The sequence below is a fragment of the Dermacentor albipictus genome, chromosome 4 (genome assembly GCF_038994185.2).
Source record: "Dermacentor albipictus isolate Rhodes 1998 colony chromosome 4, USDA_Dalb.pri_finalv2, whole genome shotgun sequence".
Classification (NCBI taxonomy): Eukaryota; Metazoa; Arthropoda; class Arachnida; order Ixodida; family Ixodidae; genus Dermacentor; species Dermacentor albipictus.
The window spans coordinates 98,398,622-98,414,233 of NC_091824.1; the positions used below are offsets into that span (position 1 = coordinate 98,398,622).

General features: G+C 43.4%; 1 long non-coding RNA gene across 1 annotated transcript in view; it reads right to left on the reverse strand.

The window, feature by feature from the left end:
* The window catches only part of LOC139059666 (uncharacterized), a 102,919-nt gene extending 87,975 nt beyond the window's left edge, over positions 1 to 14,944 (reverse strand). The window contains exons 1-2 of the long non-coding RNA XR_011514292.1: positions 14,658 to 14,944; positions 6,388 to 6,494 (exon numbers count right to left, since the gene is read on the reverse strand). This is a non-coding gene — a long non-coding RNA (uncharacterized lncRNA). The remainder of the gene's footprint in view (positions 1 to 6,387; positions 6,495 to 14,657) is intronic.
* Between the last annotated feature and the right edge of the window lie 668 nt (positions 14,945 to 15,612).

The window sequence follows — 15,612 nt, forward strand, 5'->3', positions numbered from 1 at the left end:
TAGCGGAATGCTGACTTCAAATTTTCAGTTGCGTGATTTGAAGGTGTTCACCAGCACCGTATGCGGTAAGCTGCACAATTAATCGGATTTCTGAATGGTAACTCGAGTAAAAATATACAACAATGATTACTTCAATCATAATTATTGCACACCCAATAGCGACACTCGCACTTCACGCGTATAGTGTAATGTTACAGAAACCTTTTTTTCTCGTTTACTACTGTACTGTGCACAATACGTACGCCATAGGGAAAAGCGCCTTGTATGCTTCGTAAATCAGGCTATTCCATTATTATGACAGAGACGATCTGCTTGAAGTAAGAATTATTGAGCCGTAGGGGAGGCCATCGGTTGTCCAGCATAAATTGTTAAGAAAGTTGCGGATAAATTGATCAGGTCATTAGTGTTTAGTAAAGGCCACATACAGATTGTGTGATCTCATTCATATCGTGCAAGTATACTGACTTGAGCCGCAAACACCAAGCGGCCTCCGGCTTTCTTTGTTAGCAGCTCCAGCTGTGACAAAGCGTACAGGATTGATGCGTTCAATGCCCAATTTAAGTTATAAAATTAGGAACGTGGATATCAATTTGCGAAGAGGAAAAATGTTGTGACCAAGTTAGAGCAGAGTTGATAACTGAGAACCCAATCAATATCGAGCAACCGCCATCCTATTCAAAGCAGCTTTGCACGTGGACGGTGACGTTCCCGCACGCCAAGGCATCATCCATCATTCGGACGGCAAACTGCCCCGGGGACTGTAATTCTCCGGATATGTGTGCCAGTGCCTAATGCACAGCAGACGGGTTAGAGCGTCCACCACCGCCCACCTAATTATCTAGTGACTACCTTTCTTTTCGGTAGAACTTTGTCACGAAAGTACGAACTTGTTAATTTGCGCTCCCCACTACCACGCACTCGCACCAAGAAGGTTTGTTTCATACTTTGATGGAGCGCTGAATGACCGCGACATAAAATGAAGAAAGCACCTTCCCCGAAAAAAGAAGGACAAAATGGGGCGCGCCACGCATGCAAGCACGCACGATCGCATACACAAACGCAGAGACACACACATACACTGCACGCGATTAGCTTTCACGCAACGCCTAATGATGACGAAATTCCTTCGGGCGGATTTGTCATACTATACGCAATTTCCTAATGTAAGACACGGCAATAAAGCTGATCGAGACAAGACAGCGTGTAAAATCTCTAATTCCCATCCTGAGAGTTGTTTTGAAGAACGCTTTAACCAAGCGTCATGGCACATGGCTTGAGCTGCGGAACTTTCTTAGACCATAGCGATGTCCTGGCTTTGTATTGCAGTTCAATATGGCATTGCTGTAAGCGGGATATAGTATGCTAGTGTATTCCGCACAAGTCTGTGTTACTACGTGCCGGTGTGTTTTGCGAGCGCGCTTGCGTTTCTTGCAACAAAAACGGTTTTCATAGGCGTCTTCCGTAGATTCCTGTTGCTCGCATGCAACGTAAATTACCTCCTCATCTCACATGGTGGCACTTGGCCAGCTCGGGCTGCCCAGTTCTCTCTGAACGGGTATCTGCTCTTTTTTTCGCAGTTGCCCCCTCACTTCCCGTGAGGGGGCAACTTGCAGTCTTTCGCTTCGTTTATATCATCTCGGCACCCAAGTTCAGGTGTCATATCGCTGTTTTATTATAAATAAATTAAATGTATGTGCACAATTATTTCTACACACTTGTGCATGAACGCGTGGAAGCATCAAATCAACTTTATATATATTTGATGATTCCTTAGCGGATCGTTCATGCATGAGCTTTTCGTGTCTAAACTTTAGGTTTCACTTACGTGTGTGACAAGCCTTCCGGCCTCCGTAAGGAGTGATGGCTACATCACGGCCAAAGAATTCGTTGGGGCACACAGATTCTTCGGTGATCTGACTTCGCTCAGAAATGAAAGAATCCGAAACTTTCTTTCGGTCTCTTCCTTTTTTTTCATCCTTCGCCGTATTACTTTCTGCACCCTGCCATACTTGTGGTTAGGCTAACCTCTCCAGATACTACTAAGTTTTCTTTTGAGCTCTGTTGTACAGGGCTACTGTTTAAGCTTCAGGAGTGCATCACTTTTCGGGAATGTTGGTTCATTGCCTGACCTCATTAAGCCAGTCAGTTTTATACGACAAGCACAAAGCGACGTGCAAGGTCCACACTTGCAAGTAACAGCATCCGTGGCAGCAAGCCGTCATAGATTGACGAGTTGAGTTCAGGCGCGGTCTCTGAGGCCACCTTCCGCATGGCGACCTACCCATTCACACACAAGGAGGCGGCGTTGACGACCTAAGGGCAACACGGTCCTATATGAGGACAAATGAGAGTGGACTAAGTTGGGGTGGATGTAGGGAGGGAAAGGCTGCCTTCACGGGTGCGTGCCTAAAGTAGCCTATTCGCCCAGGGAAGACCCGTATGTTACCCATCGAGATGCAAGAAAGAAAGGTGCAGTGCACGGAAGGACAGACCCGCCGTGGTTGCTCAGTGGCTATGGTGCTGGGCTGCTGAGCGCGAGGTCACGGGATTGAATCCCGGCCACGGCGGCCGCATTTCGATGGAGGCGAAATGCGAAAACACCCATGTACGTAGATTTAGGTGCACGTTAAAGAACCCCAGGTGGTCGAGATTTCAGGAGCCCTCCAATACGGCATGCCTCATAATAAGAAAGCGGTTTTGGCACGTAAAACCCCATAATTTAAATAATTTTTTATTGGAAGGACATGTTCCAAGCCCTTACGGGGCGCTTGGAAGGAAGGGGTGGGTCAGTGTATAAAAAAGATCTGGCCGGCTATCGCGCCGAAGCTAATCGTACATGCGATATTAGCGTGGTTTGGCACATTCCCTGGACCGTGTCAACTGCCTCGTGGTTCAGCGATTTGGCATGATGAGGGACCAGTTTCACTCTCAACGCGACATTTTTCAAAGCGCTGACGGAGCTATTACCTTTCTTATATTTCGAGCAGGGGAGGCTAAGCTCATGCGCACATCGACTGGCGAAAGAACGGGAGCAGGGTGCTGCTTTGTGCTGTAAGTTCTTCACTCGTAGCTGGGGGCTGCGGCGATAGAACGTATGGCATGGCACCGCGCGAAGGTGGAACTTCAACGTTTCAGCTAGGCGGAAGCGCAATCGATGAAGATCCTTTTAACCCGCTCAATATCCACACATTGTCGTTTGGCAGACGAGTGAAATATACAGTGCTTTTTTTTTTATTTTGTCGCCTGGGACTGCACTAACCGATATACTTAGCAAGTTAGCCACACTGGAAGAATCAGCGAGCAGTGTTGTTCTTTGAAGACTAGCGCTAAGACCATCTCGCTAGACTGTCCCGGCGATTACCAAAAACGGAGGCAGCAAACCGTAGTAGGGTATTGAGTTGCTTCATTCTAATTTCCTCGCCGAATCCTTTGTTCTATATAGTTCAACATCGCACCCGTACCTTTAGTCAGACAAAGCTACTCTGAATGTGTGATGGTTCACCTGGGAAGTTTCACTGTTGCTTTTCATTCTGTACTTTGTCATGTTACAGTAGTTGAATTTTGTGAACTCAGGGCCACGCAGTTAGAAATAAGTATGTACGAAAGTCAATAATATTATAGCCATCGCGAAGCACCACAGAGCGAAGTTCTTGCAGAACGCTTAAGATTTTCGGCATTGTGATATTCAGTATCAGAGTTTCTCTGACGTGTATCGAAAACGCGGTAAACAGCATTCTTCCATTCCGCGCAAGAAGAGAATGCCGGCTGCCGCTATACCGAAAATGAAACCCAGGATTTCGCTCTCAACAAATGCACGCCGTAGCCACGAACTAACCAGGATAAGATCCTATTATGTGCATAATTTGATCATATAATCATATGAGTATGTAATCCACAGGTCGTCCTTTTGCTAACGGAGCATGAATGGCTAAAAATATAATGAACTTATGGGTCCTTCGAGTAGTCTCGCAATAGCCGGTTAAATTACAGTAGAAATACCCCGACTGCAAGCGATTCAGTGCTATCCTTATGTAGAACGTGCACAAAATAATTAAAGGTTAAGAAGACCAAAAAAATAGAGTTTTATTATGCGAGATATGCTATAAGTCCGTTTGAACTTTCAAATATGTATAATGCTTGAGCACTAACATGGTATAGAGAATTAAACTACTTGTGCAGTGTATTCAAAGGAAGCATGCAGTAAGATCCGTATTTTGGTTTTATATAAGTTTTGTTCAGCTTCCATATGGCAAAAAATTAAGAATCAGTTAAGTACAAGTACCACTATGACTAGCGTTGTGAATTCGAATGTTTATAATTATTAGTGTGTGTGCCGGAATAATTCTTCGAAAGGCGCAATAACTCATCAGATGGAACTTGCACATTTGAATGTGTAATAAGCACGCTTGGGCAGTAATGTTTACGAAAGGGACGGCCCGTCACCAACTCGAAAATATATCCTCCCTTATGGCTCGTACAATCCACACGGGATGAAAAAATCATCGCATGCTGTTAAGTACTAGGTACAACGAGCCTAGTATAACGTTGCATTAGTAGTATGACGGGATCTGGCGCTCCCAAGCGTCACTATCGCATTTAGCGCGCAGAAGGCGAAAGCTACCCAGCACCATGTCGAGCTCTCGATATACGGCGTGAACAGAATATCAACAAAGGGGCTGATCGCGCGGAACATGGTCGCGTAACAGTGTTTCTTTACGCAGGAGAGAGTGATTACACGGTATATTGGGGGTATCATGAGTTAGACGCGAGCAGAGATGCTTCATCAAGTTAAACAATATCTAAAGTATATATCACGTATTCCAAACAGGAGAGAAAATATTCCGCAAGGTAACACACTCTTACTGCCTATGTAGACAACTATTAGGCGAATAAAACTCTTCTTATCGGTGCTGCCCTTTCGGCACAGCTTTCGGACTATAATAATTTGTTATTGACAATTATTGAACTGCCAAAATAATTTGAGTCAGCCACTGGCTTTAATACACCCGTAGTTACAATCAACGTTATTTAAACTCAAGTGAAGCATGATTTACAGAACTTACATTACTTTAATGAAGGGTCCCTACTGCGCAGTTCTGCTTTTATTAATGACATCGTGTTCCCGTATATATAAAATTTAGCCAGACTGAGGCACGCTTCAGGCGCAGACTTTCGACGTATGAACCAGGGAAATAACGTGTCGTAACCGGTTAGAGCGCTTTATTCAAGGCAGCGTTAATAGTGCATGCCTCAGGCTTAAATTACGGCTTTTTATAAATGAGCCGCTCTTGTATGGCGAGCTTCAGTGCCTTTAGAGTTATAAATCAATTACGTTGCCTTATAACGCTTTTGATCACCTGCAGTACAAGCTTAAATTATTGGAAACATTACACGATGCTCGTTAGGAACGTATCCTCTTTATAAGTAGCTGAAGAAATCTAGCGATGGGAAACTTTCGTGGCAATACTGCCTGTTATAGCTACAATTTAAAAACATGCTCACGTTCCCAAGGTACAATCGTATAGATAAGGGCAGAAACATTATGTGATTCCAGCTTTAGCAACATACGCAACTGTAATTGTTTTTTGTAGATTATTTTTTTAGAAGATAATTGATTTTCCTTCTGCGTACTGTTGTTACCAACATCTGTGCATGGCTACTAGTCAACTGTATCGCCTTAGTACAGTAAGCAAGCCGTTATTCTGCGTAAATGGCCGAATCTGAACTTAACGTGCATATTTGTTTAGCGGCTTGTCAAACATGAAAGATTAAAAGCAAGCAGGTAGTCACTGACAGCATGCCGTAGTTGAGTGCACAAAAAAAAATCCAGAAACACTTTTTTATGCTTCATCTAAAGGCCCTAGCAGCTGTGCAAACATCATAGTGTTACGTATTTCGAAGGCTAAGCTTAGAAGAAACACGCGACAACCACGGTGCTTACATGGAGCTGTCGCATAAGCTAAATATTTGGAGCGCGTCTTAGTGTGTTTTATGACCACACTGCGTAATTTTTAATTTTTCGTGTTTATACGACATTCTCGCTGTCACTCGTAAGTGTAACTTTGTTTTAACTCAATAGACTCCAATGCACGATTCATAAATCAGCCTACCAAACGTGCATTCCGGAAAAAAATGACTTCTGCACCTCGAAGCAATCGGCCTCGAGGCGGGTACGCCAGAGTGACGACAGCGTAAGTGATGGGTACTGCCCAACCAAGGCCGGCCTTTTACAATGCTCGACAGTCCTGACGTAAAAAATATTACTTCCTTGGTTGCTTTTAACGTGCGGCTCTTGTACGCCTCAGCAATTGTGCTTTCAGTATAAAAGCACGGGTGCACGAGGAAGTACTCCTGCATCTGATATGCGGAGAAACAAGTGATACTCACTTCTTGAACGTCATATCCTTGGTTCTGTGCGGTCCTTATTGCGTATTTTACCGGTCGTTCCGCAAGAGCCAGCCGAATCGACGAACGACATTTCCGATAACGCCCAGCTGAAACGAATGTAAATTTGCTCTAGGAAGGCATGGTCGCTGAATAACAAAGGAAAAGAAGCGACGAGATGCGCTCTAGGGCATCAGCTTGAATGCATGCTTTGTTGGCGTATAAATAGGGAGCAATCCTGGGTGAAGTCACTTGATTTGAAATCGCCAAGTAAGTAAGCCAACAACTCTGGATATTGCTGCAAATCGAATTCTAGATGGCGCAGTGCAAGACAAAGCTATGTGCAATTACCAGGGCACTATAATTTAACTTTGTATTTTTCCTGAGCCGCTACTACTTTGAAGCTTCTTAGTTGCTTCGTTTCTTAGTTCCCTGATCTGATGTGCCGTTGCGCGCAAGAGGCATGCGCTCTCCTCAAGTTGGCTGCCTGGCACTTCGTGTCGCCTTTTGCCCAAAGAATGTGGAAGTGGGGACTACTACTGCACGTCGTGACATGTGTAAATCTTCCTGGTAATGAGTTTTCATTTGGCCATCGGGCAAGCCGTTGGGCAGAGAGCGATAAAAAGTGCTTGTGCACCCACTGTTTCTCTACACTACGGACGTGGCTTTGCACTGTGAATTATAGCGCACTCCGTTCTTTGTGTGCCCACATATTAGCACGATACAGGCGAACTGCCAGGGCCACCTGTGCAATAGATACAATCCTGTCCTCAGTATGCGGAGAGCGGTTTACGTAGAACCACTGATCAACGTTACACGTGCGCTGTTACGCTGGCCGCCTTGGGTTCGAATAAATATAAAGGACGATATCGGTCATTACAAACGATGTCACCAACTTTATTCGTCTCTCCCGACTGTCACACGCGTTTCATTGCGTGTTTGCGTCAACTCCGATTCTTCTAAGGTATTTCCAGCTTGCGCGCGTGGAACCCCAAAAGCTGGCCCTCTGGGCTTGCCAAGCTGGGTTAGGCCTGTCGGACCGGGCTGCTGTCGTGTCGCACTTTGTAAGCGTAATTTCTTGACGTAGGTTACGCAGCGACCCAGACCCTTAGTGAGGTACGTGCAAACGGGGATTATTCAAGTTGCCGATCCGTGACTAGCAAGGAAGGACAAAACTAGCCGTTCTCGCACTGTGTTATTTTACCATGATCAGGTTTCCCATGCGATCGTCGCCCGCCCATGAAGAGTTCATGTAGGCACTGATGCAACTTAGTTGTCTCACACTGACTTCTTGCTGAATTCGCTGCTTTTGATTACACTTCCGTGGAGACTATAATTGTTCTATAATTGCCTGTATATAAATACTATAATTGTTCATTGGAGTTAAACTCTTCTGGGTGCCTCAGTATCCAGCATGGTCAGTCATTCTGTTCTGCGTTGTCTATTTAACTGCCGTCGTTCGTTAGCACTGAAATATGAATGCCACGAGATGAGAAACCATGCGAACAGGTGGGCACTGATGCGCGGCGTAAACAACGAGACACATCTAAACTACTGGTTAGTATTGTTCTGCCTATCTTTTTCTGCATGCGCAGCTACCTAGCACTATTAACTGTTGAAACAAAGGTGGGCTAGTTAGAATCTTAGCGTTGCTAGATTCTTCTACGTCATTGAATAGGAGGGGGAATGGTGACCGTTGAATGGTTCCACACCAAACAATTACAGACTAGGTGACGACAGAAAAGGATACAAGCAGAGCGCACTTTTATCACAGTTCTTCACGTATGCATAGTCCAAGAGACAGGATGCTCCCACAGTTCAGCTCCTTTGCAATGTTCTTCGTATGTGATCTGTGTAGTAATCTACACTTCTCGCGATTATACTACTTCGCTGTTCAATTCCTGACTCCGGGTACTCCATTCTGATGAGAACAAAATTCAGCACTCCCTAAAAACACTTTTGGTGCCCCTAAAAGAAACGTACCTGATCAAAACTAATTCAGACAACCCCACTGTGACGTCTCTAGTGGCTTCTTTATTTCTTTGGGATGTTAGAATAAATAAATAAATAAATAAATAAATAAATAAATAAATAAATAAATAAATAAATAAATAAATAAATAAATAAATCATCTGTCTCTGAAAGCAACACCTGCGCTAAGCGAGGGTAAAGGACGCTGAGTCCCGTGACCAATCGTCCGTTCTCTGAACCGGCGTTTTCGTGCGACGTGTGCTCCTGCTTTAACGACTTTGCAGACTCACTATCGAGGCCGCTCTTCGAAGTCACTGACGGGCCACCCACAGAGCTGGTGCTGCAGCCGTGCATCTGAGCCTCAGGTATGTCTCCTTAATTCTTCCCGTTTTGTGATTGCGCGGTGCACGTCACTATGCGTGCGTGGCGCGTCGTCACCATCTCGCCAACAATGTCACTTTCCTTTCTCTGCGTCATCATGACACCGCCTTTTAACGTGGGAAGCGAATAGTGAAAGAAAAAAGGCTCTCTCTTAATTTAACCCATCCTTGCGTGGGAACATGCCTGATGTATGGTAACATGTATCAGAAAGAGAACCGGTAGGGCTGGCGTTGAAGAAAACTAACTGATGGGTGAAGTAACAGTTGTGTCGTAACGCCACTGGTGGAAGTTTCATTTATCTCTACATATGGCTACTATGAAAAACTAGTGAACAGGGAAAAAATAAATCAGATCCTTTAAAATGAGTGGCGTCAGTAAAATTACAAAGGAAAGTATAAGAAACTAGTTGGTTCATAGGGTTAATGACTTGATCACTCCGACTGTTAATACGATGCAGGCAATTTGCTTCCTTACCTGCTTACAGATCAATGGATATCGCAAATGGCACGTCCCACTCTTTGCGATTTTCTCCGTAATCTCACCGATATTGTGCTTTGCATTAACAAAAGCAAGGGGGGCAGGCACATCTAGCGCGTACCGTGACTCGCAGACATTAAAATACAAATCCATGCAAAGAAAAAAAAACATGATTGAGTAATTGTTTCCCATGTTCTGAAGTAACGATACAATAAAATTTTCTTTGACATGGGCATCTAATTGTATGCGCGTGCTAAAAATGCCTAAGCATACTAGTTCATTAGATTATAAAGGAGGCGTGAGCTATGCAAAAGCCATATTAAACATCGCACAACTGAAATACAGTAGTTGGAAGTCGGAACATGGTCGTTTTAGCTAAATCGCACCCGATGTAGACGCCAGTGTCGCAGCAGTCTTTATAGTCGAATGCATGATTCGAGAAGAAAATGTTTTAGAGGAAAGCACCTCCGTGAAGAAATTAAAGTCTAGGGCAGCAGAAATGGGGCATTTGGGTGCAGAAAGCTAAAACGTAGAATGACGAGGGAAAAGTATAAATACATGAAGCACCACGGAGCAACGACAAACGGGCGAGATTTCTCAGCCGGCAACCTGACGCTTTATTTCATAACATTTTGTCGTATAGAGTCTCTCCACATCAGTCGGTTTTGATCTTTATTCTAACATGGACATTGTTTGCTGCGTTTTCTGTTTCTCTTTCTTGTGGCCTTCCTCTGCACCGTAATCGATTCCCTTAATATATATCATTTAGGAACCGCAAAAATATGATGTATAAGCCAACTTTTCGGATACAAAATCATATTATTACAATTCAGAAAGAAACGCCGTGGGGCAAGAGGTTTTTGGGAAATGGTGGAAGGGATAAAGTAGTGTAAACACAGTGAAGTGCGCTTTCTTCAATATAGTACAGTAGAGTATATTGCTACGAGTTCATGCAATGCCATGCAGGCAGTGAAAGGCCGTCGAGACACAAGGTAGCCAAGAAAAAGGATATTCATATGGTATGAAAATCAATGCGAGTGACTACTTAATATAGAAAGATACACTTAGTTCTCGAACAAAACACACCAAGCAATAAACAGAATACAGATTTCACAACGACATATGCAGGTACTCGTATTTTTCACATGAAATCCATGAAAGGGACATGTTGCCTGATGACGTTGTACCCTGCACATCTGTCGAAATTTCTATAGCCAAGTTATCAAACAATGTTGTGTAGCTACTATCTCCACGCAGGCGAGCTGCGGCGCACAATGGCATTCTGATTCACTTCTCAGTGGCTTGTTTTCCGTCGTGATGCATATACATATATACATATATACATATATACATATATATATATATATATATATATATATATATATATATATATATATATATATATATATATATATATATATATATATTTATTTATTTATTTATTTATTCAAAAGAACCTTACAGGCCCTATGGAAGGGCATAAAGTAAGGGGGGCACATTAAACAGTAAAAGGTATAAAAAGTACAAATTTCTAATAGGAACAAAGCTATAAAAAGATTACCATGTTACACAATATTGAAGGCACTAGGAATACAAAGCAATATCTGAAGGCACACGAACACTTGTTACTGTTAACAGAGCAAAGGAATACCGTTTATGAAAATGATATACAACATGGAAAAAAAATGCACGATAACATACACTAGATTGGTCACTCGTGAACGGTATTAAATGGGAAAAGCATGAGTAACTGAGAGCGGAACGTGTCGGGATTAGATATGGAGGCTATGGTATCAGGGAGGTTATTCCAGAGACGGATGGCACGTGGTAGTGCCGATGAATTAAATGCATTTGTTTTACCGTATATGCGCATGAAACTGAACTGATTATGTAATCTGCGTGAAAAAGAGTGCGGTATTTGTAGTTGCAACCGGGTTCGTTTATTAGTGTAAATATATTTGTGAAATAAGCACAGAAGAGCGATGTTACGGCGGATATCTAATGGCGGCAACAGTAAGTCTAGTTTAATTTGTGTAATGCTCGAGTTTATGCTGTAGTTACGCGATATGAACCGGGCTGCTCTGTTTTGTATGCTTTCCGTCATATTTATTAGGTAATTTTGATGAGGGGACCAAATTGGGGAGGCGAATTCTAACTGTGGCAAAATGAATGTATGGAAAGCGAGTTTTCGAATGTTTGGCGGGGCATTTCGCAGATTGCGTCGTATATAGCCCAGAGAACGTGATGCTTTGGCGCATGTTGAAGTGATGTGTGGGGCCCATGAAAGATTCTCTGTAAGAACAACACCAAGGTACTTATATGATGAAGTGTGAGAAAGCATAGTGTTATTAAGATGATACGAATATTTAGAATTTACACATTTTCGGCTGAAGCACACCACCTCGCACTTTGTAAAGTTTAGTGTCATGAGCCATTTGTTACACCAGTTAGCGATAAGGTTAAGATCTGCTTGAAGTTTCAAGTGATCGTCAGTCGTGTGAATAGGACGGTAAATTATACAGTCATCGGCAAAAAGGCGCATGCAGGAAGTAATCTGGGTGGGTAAGTCGTTAATGTAGATTAAGAAGAGTAAGGGGCCGAGGACGCTGCCTTGTGGCACACCAGAGCTAACAAAAGAAGGCGGGGAAGAGAAATTGTTAACAACAGTAAACTGTTCTCGAAAAGAAAGAAAATTACGAATCCAGGATAATGTTAAAGAGTCAAGTCGTAAGGCAGATAATTTAGAAATTAGGCGACAGTGGGGCACTCGGTCAAAAGCTTTAGAAAAGTCCAGAAAGATACAGTCAGTTTGAAGGTTGCAGTCCATGTTAAAGTGCAAGTCAGTCGTTAGTTCGAACAATTGCGTCTCACAGGAAAATCCCTTCCTAAAACCATGCTGATTAGAAAAAAAGAAATTGTGAGCTTCTAGGTGGCTATACACGTGGGAAGTGATTATGTGCTCGAGCATTTTGCAACATATGCAGGTTAAAGATATGGGCCGATAGTTGTCAGGTGTATGAACATCTCCAGATTTGTGAATTGGTATTATTTTTCCTATTAACCAATCGGTGGGTAACTTTCCAGATGCTAGGGATTGTTGAAAAATATGGCATAAGATCTTGCTTGAGGTAGTGATGGTGTTCTTTAAAATCTTAGAATTAATGTTGTCAATGCCGGCGGAAGTAGATATCTTGAGGTTACTAATGAGTAATTTAACGCCTTCAACTGTGATATCGATTGGTTCCATGTATGCGGCATCAAGTTCAGGAAAAGTTGGAACATTGGAAACGTCCTCCTGAGTGAAAACAGATGAAAAAAACGTGTTGAATACGGTGGGGCAATCGGCACTAGAAATAGGTATGTTTTCTGTTCCGTGCAAAGTTATGGTGTTAGTATCTCTTGTCGGAGATATGGTTTGCCAAAATTTTTTAGGATTGGAAGTTAGCAGCGATGGTAGGTCTTGAGAGTAATATTTATCTTTGGCGGAAGATATCGCTGAGCAGTAATTGTTTAAAATGTCTTTGTATGCCTGCCAAGCCTCAGCAGTGCGTACGCGTTTAGCCCTGTTATAAGAACGCTTCTTTCTATTCTTTAGCTTGCGAAGAGACTTGTTGAACCAAGGGCTGGATTTGTCGTTAGTTATGGAGATTATCGGGACGTAACGGTCTACTAATGCTGTTAATTTGTCCCTGAAGAGCACCCAGTTGTCGTTTACGGATCGACAATGAAATGAAGGTAGTAGCACTTGGCAAAAGAATTCTAGTTGGGAGTTAATCTCATCGTAATTTGCTCTGTTATAATCGCGAATTTGTTTAGTTGTTGTGCCAGACACGGGCTTCGGGATGCTAACAGCTAGTTGGATGAGGTTATGATCACTAAAGCCGCTCATATTTGAAATGGAAGTAATAGTGTCAGGGGCGTTTGTGAAAACCAAGTCCAGGATATTGGAAGAGCGTGTAGGGGCCTTCACTATTTGGAACAGGTTAAAATCTAACGTTAGATTGATTAGCTCCAGAGACGCGTGACATGAAGATGACATATGTTCCCAGTCGATAAGCGGAAAATTGAAATCACCAAGAAGATAAACGTGGTTGGATGGACACAGCTGGAGCGCTTTAGTGACACTGTCCCGCAAGTCATTCGAAAAGGAATGGTTGCAATCTGGGGCTCGGTAACAGGCGCCAATAAGTACAGCACTAGAGGACACATAAAAAGCAGCCCACACAATCTCGAGAGATGACCCTGAATCGATAAAATATGAATGAAGGGTTTTCTTAATGGCGATAAGTACACCCCCACCGCGCCTATTGATGCGTTCGTTTCTATAAATTTTGTAAAGATTATTTGTTGGCAGGATCTCATTGTCGTTGATATTTGGATTCAACCATGTCTCAGTTAGTACTATTATGTCACAGTCACTATCGTCTAAAAAACCACAAAGTGTATCGCGTTTAGGTAGCAAACTTCGGATGTTAGTGTAGGCCACTGAGAGCGAGAGAGCGGCTTGCGGCAAGAAAGGCAGCTGATCATTTTGCGAGCTTGGGCTTGTGTCTAGCTATCTAGTAGATTGTATTACTGAGTCACTAGCGGTGTCGTAGACATATACTTGTTTGTCTATATATAGCTTATCGAGCACCAACTTAAAAGGCTTTTCAAGTGGCCTAGCAAAAGCTACCAGCTTTCTTCTAGCAACACGTGTTGATGGCGCGAAGTCTTCACCAATTGAAAATGTTGTCCCCCTAAGTTTACGTGCTGCGGACAGGATACTTTGCTTGTCCTTAAATGAACACAGTTTTGCGATTATGGGCCGTTTTTTTTTCAGTAGAATATTTTCCTAGGCGATGAACCCTCTCGTACTGCATACTGGTTGTGGGAAGTTCGAGTTTTTCTTCGCAAAACTTCTTAATCTTTTCTTCAGACGTGGCCCAATCTTCTTTTTCGTCATCCTCGATCCCGAAAAATAATAAGTTTGATCGTCTTAATCTGTTTTCTGCATCGTCACATCTGCTTGTTATTCGCTGTAGCTGGCTTGAAATATCTTGCAGGGTATTCTGAGGGGGAACCGCTTCAGCGGTAGCAGTTACGGTTCCACTAGCTTCAAGTGCAGTGACTCTGGCTAAAAGTTTTTTGATTTCATCGTTAGTAGCGGCTTGTTCTTCCTTGATGCCCTTAAATTCAAGCAGAATTGACTTCAACCCAGATTCCAATTTTTCAATTGCCTCCAGGGCGGATTCGAAAGCAGCGGACTCAGTCTTGCTCATTGGGCCAGGATTCGACTCAACATCACCCGATAACATGAGAAGCAAGTTAACGAGGGAAGAAGATACACACTGCAAACAAGTCAATATCAGCTTTTTAACGCTAGACAGCTCCAATGGGCACGACACCGCAATAAGACAGCAATTGCTAGTTTTGGCACATGCGGCACGGTTCAAGTAACTGACCTGGAAGAATAGCAGTTGTCAGCAGCGCATGTTTACAGCGGTGTCGTGCCCGACGATGCTGGTGGCTGGCTCCAATTTATAGTTTGATGCGCTTGCGTCGCCGGTATACGCTCCCAATCCGCGTTGCCAGACATAGGGAGCAGTTGCGTCCAAACACGGCTGGGATTGCGGCAGGAACGGCATAAGTAGCGGAGGACCAACGAAGCTCGTAGGAAAAGAGCCAGGAAGCCAGGAAAGGACGCCCCATGACAGTGCGGCCTGGAAGAATAGCAGTTGTGAGCAGCGCATGTTTACAGCGGTGTCGTATATATATATATATATATATTATTTGCTGATGATGATGATTCCCCAGTACCTGCTGAGTCTTGTCTCTTACGAAATGAACATCCAATGTATTTACATTTTCTTTGTTCGTCTTTTGTGTGCTAAACCTTCCAGCATGGCGTATACAGAGGGCATATGTACTTCCTTGTTCACCTAAACTTCTCTATGTCCGCGCCTACTTGAACTGTGTTCTCTTGAATATGTATCCTGCCCATTTCCTACAACAGCCGCAAATGAGAGGCTAGCAGTATGTTCAAATAAATAATAACAAATTTTGAACCGAGGAAGTGGGGTGCATGCAGTACTTAATCCCCCGCTGCCACGTCTCCCCACTGCAACCTGCAGCTCCCATAAAGCACAGTCTATATTGTGCACCTGTTACAAGATGCTTCCTAAGTAGACGAATGTTGCCAGAAATTCGCTGAGCTACAAAAATCCACTTCGTCATCTTCGAGACGACTCGGCGTTCCTTTCGTGCTGTGCAAGGCATAAGGCGAACTGCGTCGGAGAGAGTTATCTGTTCTTGTTTGCTTTTTCGCTGTCACTGTATGCAGATGCTTCTTCTTTCACCTGAACAGTCTGGCCTCACTTTGTCTTTGTCTCACGTATTCGACCAAATGTTATTGACAGT